A 9571-nucleotide genomic window follows, 5' to 3' on the forward strand; every position below is an offset into this window, starting at 1 on the left:
TTTTTAATTGTATAATGTTTATTTTATTTTTTAATTGTATAAGTTTTATTTTATTTTTTAATTTATAAATATATATATATATATATATATATATGAGCGGGTCCACTTTTTTTTATTTTTCACTCTCTTAATTATTATTTTTTATTTATTTTTGTCACGTCAGCATTTAGAGTGGAAAACAATTGAAACGTAAGTTGTTAAGGGGTAAATAAATAGAAGTTAAGTTTAGTTGCTAAAGTGAGTTTTCGTGCCAAGTTCAGGGGTTAAACCATGTCTTTTATCTGATAGTAATAATTTCTACTATATACAAGCATAGGTGAACACGCAGGATCGTCATCCATCCAAGGGTAAATCCATCATTTAGCTCAAGGCCAAAAGAGATATTTAGCTTTTCTCAACATAATTCCAGAAGAATCATCCAGTTATTTCATCTTTCGTTCCAACTATGGAGAAACATGGGTTGGACTTCAGAATTCTTTTTTTTTTTTTCCCAAACTTTCAAGGACTGCTCTTCAACTTCATCTTCTCAACTGGAAGTGCAATTTTAGGTCAGTTTTTGTCTCAATCTTTACCCTAATCAGATTTTTCAATTTCATACCTAATGTTTAAAAATGGGCTCAATTTAATTTTCTCTTTCTCATTCACCTTCTACTCTCTGATTTCGATCACTGGACCATTTTCTGCACACAAACTCTCACTAAACCATAGAGATAATAGATCTGAAGAACAAGAAACTTGGGTGAATCAAAGATGTTGTGGCAAACATATGTTGATGATCACTTGCTTTGTGAGATTGAAGGTAATCATCTCACTTCTGCTGCTATTATCGGTCAAGACGGCACGGTTTGGGCCCAATCTGCTAATTTCCCTCAGGTTTCTTTCTATATCCACCTCTTTTTTTTTTTTTTAATGATTAAGCTATACCCACTTCCAGTTTTGCTAGATTTCATCTGGGTTACTTTTGTTTTTTGCTTTTACTTAGATTCAAGAGGTTCAGAATTTTCTTGATGGTGGTTTGTTGTTTTACTTTATTAGTTCACTATTATGAAGTGGGGGTAATTTGGTTTGTTATGTAGATTTTTTGGGTGTTTTATTGAATTATTGCTTATTTGGTGGACTATCATGAAAACAAAAAATTGAGATGCCTACGTGAGGAGCTTTTGGTGCTTTAGCTTAGACAGATGGGAGTAATACTTGCATAGCTTTGTTATTTGGAAATGTGACGCACAATTTTTATGGAGCTAAATCCTTTTAAAATTGCAAGAGATTTAGTTATGCCCACACTCAAATTAAGAAAGGCACAACTGCTTGACCATTATAAGGCTGTTTAAGCCGAAAATGTATCCTCTATTTTGTAACGATAGTTGTTACATTTCTTTGTCTCACTACTTACTAAATAGTAACTACTATGTTATAATTTTGAGTCAAAATAAGTAAGAAACAGATCAGAAGAAAATCTTTTAAAGTCAGCTTTCTTTATTTTAGAACTTCTGAGATTGACATAAAAAAACATTGGTTCTTTACGCATTAGTGATGGTTTAAGTGATAAAGAGAAGACAATTTAGAGGAACATCATAATGATATTTTATAAGGCTAATGAAACTGAAGTATAGTCTTTGTTTCAGAACTTTAATGTTTGCCAACTCAAGATTCATATTTGTATTTCTCTTTTCCATGACAAATTTCATTAGCTTAATAGTACAGTTCCTTTGTTGGTAATCAATATTTGTTGGGTATTTATATTAGTGTTCAGTACTTTTAGTAAGTAATATTACTTAATCTTTTTGTTGTTGGATTTTCTACAGGTTGCTTGTGCATGTTTGAAACTAGATGCATAGGTGCAACCTTTTGAGAAGTACCGAAAATTTGATTCAAATAAATTATGTTTATGGACAGGGTGACACTTGGCTAAAATAAGAAGCTTAAATGACTTGGTTGACAAGTGACAACTATATGAAAATGGCCATTCACAGTGTAAGTTTCCAATCTTTTTTTGTGTGATGTTGAGCTTAAGTTGTCTCATGCTCTGTAGTTGAGGTTTCTCATCATGCATGGTCGCGAAGATATTCTGTTTTGCTAACTCCATTTTATGTTTTATCCCGGTGTCGAGAAAGGGTTACCAGTTTAGTGTTTCTAGAATTACCTTTATCTTATTGCTCTTTGGCAATGGTATTTCATTTGCTTACATGTGTAATCCTACAGTACCATTACTACTATTTCAACTTTTTTGTCAACAAGAAGAATTAGATATAACTTATAGTTTTTCAGAATGAGTAGATATTTTTCCATGTGATATCTTTTCTCAATTAGTAGTTAACCCGTTATGGAGCATTGGCTACAGATTGTTATTTAGATGACTTTATTTTATTTTTTTACTCTCAAGTTGTTCGAGGGACGAGGGGATAAAATACAGTAAACAACCATATGAATAGTGGAATAATATGAATGACAGCTATCTCATGTAACAATTTCTTAAGAGCACGATTCTGGTCGTGCTACAATTACTAATGTTATTTGGTCAAGAATTATCATTAGCAAAAATATTTCTTTCTATTTCTTTGTCTAGACAATCTATTTGAACACTAAGGTATAAATGATTAATATCATCGATTATTTCTTCTTTTTATTTGATATTTAGGTCAGTAGAAATGTGTATCTGTACAATCCTTCTAATGTGTTTCTCAATCTAATGATGATTAAATACATTACTTTGATATCTGATCTCCATGCTAGCCTCTCCATTTTCATTGTATAAATGAAATTTAATTTTTCTGTTTTAATCCTTACAAGAACACAATGTCAATGTGTTTTTTTATTTTAACTATATAGAAGCGTGGGTTAGGAGAATGGATCGACATGGTGCCTTATGTGTCAATAAAATTACAATCAAGGGCAATTTAGAGATTCAAGGCAGGCTTATTTAGGTTAGTTTACGTGTCAACAACCCTCCAGCTGTCACTTTCTTCTCACAGAACTCATCTCTGTGCCGACTGCCTCTCCGATGTTCAAAAACCCGAACACCACACTCCTTTTCACCTTACACACTCCCATTCCACCTTCCCACAAAGGCGTTCGAGGTATTCACAAAATCTGGCAAAACGGAGAAGCCAGGTTTGTCTCAAAGGGTACCAAAGGAGATTCCAACCATTGATATTCCTCTCAGGGTAAGTTCACTGTTTTCCATATCCTTTAAACTTGGGTACATCATTCATGTTCTTTGATTGTTGTTTATCTCGACTCTTTTATGACATTTTGATCAATGAATTTTGTTATGTTAGTTTGTTGGAGAGATTGCACAAGCAATGTGTTTTTTATTTTAACTATATAGAAGCGTGGGTTAGGAGAATGGATCGACATGGTACCCTATGTGTCAAAAAAATTACAATCAAGGGCAATTTAGAGATTCAAGGCAGGCTTATTTAGGTTAGTTTACGTGTCAACAACCCTCCAACTGTCACTTTCTTCTCACAGAACTCATCTCTGTGCCGACTGCCTCTCCCATGTTCAAAAACCCGAACACCACACTCCTTTTCACCTCACACACTCCCATTCCACCTTCCCACAAAGGCGTTCAGGGTATTCACAAAATCCGGCAAAACGGAGAAGCCAGGTTTGTCTCAAGGGGTACCAAAGGAGATTCCAACCATTGATATTCCTCTCAGGGTAAGTTCACAGTTTTCCATATCCTTTAAACTTGGGTACATCATTCATGTTCTTTGATTGTCGTTTATCTCGACTCTTTTGTGACATTTTGATCCATGAATTTTGTTCTGTTAGTTTGTTGGAGAGATTGCACAAGATATTACACATGTTGGATAGGATAAATAAAGCTTATGTGGATGAGAACCATAAGCCATGGTGGCCTCTGCTGCCTCACTCACTTTTGGTAAGTTTTTGCCTCATGTTCTTTTCTTAATGGTAAGTTTTTGCCTCATGTTCTTTTCTTTCTCGCGCTGATTCTGGCTTTACTTGCTGATTTCTGCGAAAATTTGTCCACTTTTTCTTTGATGTTAGTTTTTCTAATCTTTTGAACAATATATTGAATACAGTTGTATCAGGATGAAGCATCTCTGAAAGGTCGCAAGTGAATCAAATACTGTAAAAGAAAGTAATGTAATGAATAGCTCTTTTAGATTACTTGAAATGAATAATTCAGTTAAATCCCGAAGCATCTCCATTATGTAATTGTAAATTAAGTTTCTCATTTAATCAGAATCAAGTTACTAAGAATATAACAAAGACATGAACTTAATTGAGAAAATAAGTGAAGAGAAATTAGTTTAATTTGCCTCATGAAATTGATTCTTTGAAAACCTGCAATTGGATCTGCTTCAGGGAAATTAGTAGTCTCCATTGTGATTTTTAATTATCTGCTTTTGATCATCTAAAATACTTATGATCTATAAGTTGTATAAATGTGACTCTAAGCTACTATTAAAGTATTGTGTACTTTATCCAGGTAAAAGTAACAGGTGATGCTCGCTCTGCAGTAGAAATATGTCAACAAGTTGTAATACTTGGGATTATCACGAAACATTCTCTGAATTAAGCAAGCATGAAACTTCCCTGTCAGGGAACTATATTGCTTGACTATCATATTCCTATATTGCGATATATTTACATGTTCATCCTCTTATGGTATTGGTTTGAGAGACGCTTTGTGTACTTCTGCCACTGACATACTAAAGTTGTCCATTATCACATTCATTCTTTTGTTTCTTTAGTGTGATCTTCATCCAAGATTATTAATTTGGTATTTCCAGGAAGTTTTTGAACCAAATTAAACATCAAACTGCTATCTTTTTGCAAAATTACACTGCCTGTTTTGAAAGCTGGATTCCCGAAGAACAAAGAATATATGCAAACGCACAATACTTTAACAAGGTATGTCACACAACTAACTCAACTCTACTGCTGCTACACGCTCTACTCCCTCCATTACACACTTCTATTTTAACTAGAAAGCCATCGTTAATAGCCTCTCCAGGTATTTTGTCAACCACGCATCACACAGCTACAACGTTAACTGCGAAGAACAAGATGACTGCCAGCGGCATAGTCGGTGGTTGTGTTACTATATTGCCTTTTGCCGCTACCGGCTTCTATCAATATATAAGTAATGTGTGTTTGCATAGACATGCCATCATCAATGTGTATATAAACATTATGCTTTGGTTGTGCAATACCTTCTTCTGTCAAACTGTTAATAATGTGTATGTTTATATATATATATATATATATATATATATATATATATATATATATATATATATATATATATATATAAACATAAACCGTTTAAACGATATGCTTCAATTGCCCCGTACATATGTCACCATAACTTTTACATCAGATGTGTGTTTATATAGGTAACTATCGGGCCCGTGCGTGCACGGGCAAAAACCATCTAGTAATATAGTAGAAAAATGAGTTGAAACTTGTATATTCGATTGAACCTGCTCGTTACACTATCAATCTGCGCCCCTGGTCACTGCAATGACTATTAACGTCAAAATACTAATAGCAAGGTGCCACCTTAACTATATATGAAGTGGATAAATCAATTATTATAATTAAAAAATCCTTATGATCTTTCATATATCAAGTGGATAAATCAATTATAATTAAAATCCATATGATATTTCTAGTAAGGAAATCCCCAATTAAAGATTTCTTCAGAGCTTAATTACACGTTGCCTTATAAAACGTAGTACTTCCCTTGAAATTGCTTTGCCGTTATGGTAACAATTTGTAACCAATTATACATTGTTTCTTCTTGTTTTTCTTCTTCTTCTAGTACACCATTCTAAGTAATACTTTTTGAAAATTTCCAAATTAATTACAAATGAAGATGGAGAATAATGAAAAAAGAGAGAACAGGCCTTGCCATTATGCCTTCAAGTTCATATGCAGAGCTACACTCACTTTACTTTCTGGGACAATCACAGGTTTATTGATTAAGTTTTTTATTAAGATTTTTTCACATGTGAAAACAGGCCATTTAGAGAACATTGACAAAATAAACATAGTTTTAGGCTTGTTATTTTTTGTTGTTTGTGTAATTCTAACAGCTTCTTTGATAGTTTTTACGTTAATTGATTTGAAAAACATGTTTAGAGCACTTTGGGGTTGGATTAAGGAACCAGGATCTTCTGTTTTTACAACTTTATCGGAGTCTGAGGAGATTCAACGAAGAAATGTTATCGAGGAAGTTTTGTAATATTTTCAGAAGATTGAACATTGGCTATAACGTTATCATCTTAATTACCTTACTTTTATTTATTTTAGATCATGAATGAAATATTGTCCTATTGCATTCCCTATTATAAAGAAATCAACCTTGTTATTTGGTAGTCTGTTTGTTCCATTTTATGTGATTTTTTTTATTCGTTCCCTTAAAAAAGAATGTAACTTTTTGTATGTTTAAAAATAATTTAACTTTTTTTTCCATTTTACCCTTAATTGCATGGTCTTAGACACAAAAATTTCATAACATGTTTAGGACTGCAAATCTTAAATCTCTCGTCTGATTCAACTGCGGTTAAAACTTAAAACAATGACAGGAGTTCAACCTATTTGTGCAATATAGCACTATGAGCCCGTTTGGATTGGCTTATAAGTTGCTTATAAGCTGTTTTCAGCTTTTTTGAGTGTTTGGCTGGCCAGCTTAAAATCATTTTGTGCTTAAAATAAGCTCAAAAAAATAATTGGGCCCATTTGACTTAGTTTATCTAAAGCAGCTTATAAGCTGAAAACAACTTATAAGCCAAAAAAAATAAGTTAGACTACCCCAACTTATTTTTTTTAGCTTATAAGCTGCAAACAGCTTATAGGCATAAGCCCATCCAAACAGGCTCTATATATGTTCCGTGCTGCCGCTAACTTAAATGTAGAAATAGTATTTATTGGCCATTTCTCGTTCTTGTTATTGAAAAATAATTATTGACATAGACTTTTACTTTTAAAATTTCAAACTGTATGATCATAAATATCTTTTCAATTGCAATAATCACAAGTGGCTATTTGTGAAATTTATCCAACTTAAATACGGTTATGTAAAGTTTACAGGCCCAACTTCTGAACTAATAGAACTTTATCAGGCAACACAAAGAAGGCAATATATGATGAGTGAATGACATATAAATACATAATAAGAAAAGTATTTACAATATGACGAAACTTTTTAATTTACAGAACATAACAAATTTTGTCTTTCATACAAACTTTTTTTTAAAAGGAAAAATATTTTTTATTTTTTAAAAAAAATAATTTTTAAATTTTTTAAATGATTATTTTTTTTATTTTTTTTACTTTTTGTTTTTAGAAAAATAATTTTTAATTTTTTTAAAAAACATTAATTAAAAATTTATTTTTGCTAATTTTTTTAAAAATATTTTTTTAAAATAAAAAATACTTTTTCTACTTAAGACTTAAAAGATTTGCTCAAAATTTTGTGTATGAAATGTGCATATGTCTCTCAAAACTTAAAAAGTTTGCTCAAAATTTAGTGTATGAAATGTGTATATCTCGCTAAAGATTTAAAAAGTTCGCTCAAAATTTAGTGCATGAGAAATGGATGAAATGTGTATCTCGTTCAAGACTTAAAAAATTCGCTCAAAATTTTGTGTATGAAAATGGTATGAAATTTATATCTCGCTCAATAGAATTTTGCTCACATTTTCTTGTATAAAGTTCATATTAGGTTTATGAAAAATTAATACACCTACAACAACATTGTACACAACTTTCATACAATATTTAAGGCTTAAAATTTCGCTCACAATTTTGTGTATGATAACTATATAAAAAATTTCCCTCACATATACACATTTCATACTTAAAAATTTGAGTTAACTTTTTAAGCCTTAAATATTTTTTATTAAAAATTAACAGAATAAAAAAATTAATTGTTTTAAAAAAATTAAAGTATTGTTTTAAAAAATTAAAAATTAAAAAAAAAATAAAAAAATATGAAGATCCGTCATGTTTCATAAAATATTGTTATGTTTTGTAAATAAGAAAAACTATCTATATATTTTGTAATAAAAAGTCTTAAGTAGGTACCATATGTCATTTTCCCATATATGATATCATGAACTAATCATTTGCGTTCCGAAATATTTAAATATTCTGATCATTTAATTGCACGTTTGGCCTTCAAATGGACTGGTCTTTAACTTTTACCCTTCAAATGAGCTGATCTTTAATTTTTGTCCTTCACAACCGAACTTATATCTAGCGGGGCGTAAGTTCTTTGAGAGTGTTGACATAACATGCGAATATTATGATGTGTAACTGAGTTTTGGGTTAAAATTGCCCCTTATCTATGGGAGTAGGTTCATTTTGGTCCCTCAAATATAACGCTAAGCATATTTAATCCCTTAACTATGCTAAAGTGGGGCATTTTTGGTTCCCCTAATAGAACCCGTTTAAAAAGTAACGGTGCTAAACTCATGTGACACTCACGTGACTAGTAAAAGGCTAAGCCCATCGGACAAAATGCAAAGCAGAGTAATGACATTTCTCTAAAAAATGCAACTCATATAAGATATTAGCAAAGCAACTCATAATATTTGGATCATATGGTTGGTAACCAACTCTTAAACGGTAATCTGGCAAGACACATGGAACCGTTCCATTATTTTGGAAGCATGTGAATATAAAGTTTTTTTTTGTTAAATATTAAAAAAATCAAAATTCATTTTAACAACTGTTATAAATTATCTTAATTGGTGGAACCGCTCCAATTTTTTTCGGAAGCATGTGAATGCAAATTTCAATATATTAGATAAAGTTTCTGCCTGTTTTAAAGAATCAACTTCTTCTTCTTCCAGCCAATTGAAGCTTTCTACAGAGAGGCTAGGGCTTTTTCCGGTGAAGGGTTTCTTCATATGAAGTTGGGGAGAAAGGCGAATGAGTTTAGTATTTTTGTCCGATCGGTTTAGCCTCTTACAAGTCATGTGAGTGTCACATGGGTTTAGCACCGTACTTTTTACATGAGTTCTATTAGGGGAACCAAAAGTGCCCACTTTAGCATTGTTAAGGGATTAAATATGCTCAGCGTTATATTTGAGGGACCAAAATGAACCTATTCTCATAGATAAGGGATCAAATATGCTCAGGGTAATATTTGAGGGACCAAAATGAACCTACTCCCATAGATAAGGGACACTTTTAACCCAAAACTCATGCGTAACTTATGCCCCTCTAGACATAAATCGATTCTAATGGACAAAAATTAAAGACCAACCCATTTGAAGGACTAAAATTAAAGACCAACGCAAAATAGAGACCAAAGTGCAAATGGTCCTATTTAGTAGTCTTGTTGGTTAAAAGTTCAGGAAAATAACCTAATAATACTACTTAAGACTCTATATTACAAAATATAAGGATATTTTTCCTTATTTACAGAACATATTAACTTAATTACACAACATACCAGATCTAGAAAAATTTAAAGCCCACATTTCCCTTCCCCTTCTCATTGTTCTCTTTTTCCTCCCAAACAGAGCCGTCTCACCCTCCCTTCCCCTTCTACCCATTTTCTGTTTCCTCTGATAACAGAGCCGCT

The 9571-nt window shown here is 32.0% G+C and overlaps 1 long non-coding RNA gene across 11 annotated transcripts; it reads left to right on the forward strand.

The window, feature by feature from the left end:
• The first annotated feature begins 401 nt into the window (after positions 1-401).
• On the forward strand, positions 402-6353 carry LOC132616741 (uncharacterized). 11 transcript variants are annotated; one of them, XR_009573385.1, is made up of 6 exons: positions 402-548; positions 709-873; positions 1806-1974; positions 2830-3663; positions 3778-3886; positions 4764-6353. It is a non-coding gene; the product is annotated as an uncharacterized LOC132616741 (long non-coding RNA). The 11 variants fall into 11 exon arrangements; XR_009573382.1 differs by having other exon boundaries at positions 1897-3663; positions 4460-4884; positions 4979-6353; XR_009573387.1 differs by having other exon boundaries at positions 1897-3663; positions 4460-4884; positions 4988-6353.
• The last annotated feature ends 3218 nt before the right edge of the window (positions 6354-9571 follow it).

Source organism: Lycium barbarum, chromosome 11, assembly GCF_019175385.1.
Source record: "Lycium barbarum isolate Lr01 chromosome 11, ASM1917538v2, whole genome shotgun sequence".
Lineage (NCBI taxonomy): Eukaryota > Viridiplantae > Streptophyta > Magnoliopsida > Solanales > Solanaceae > Lycium > Lycium barbarum.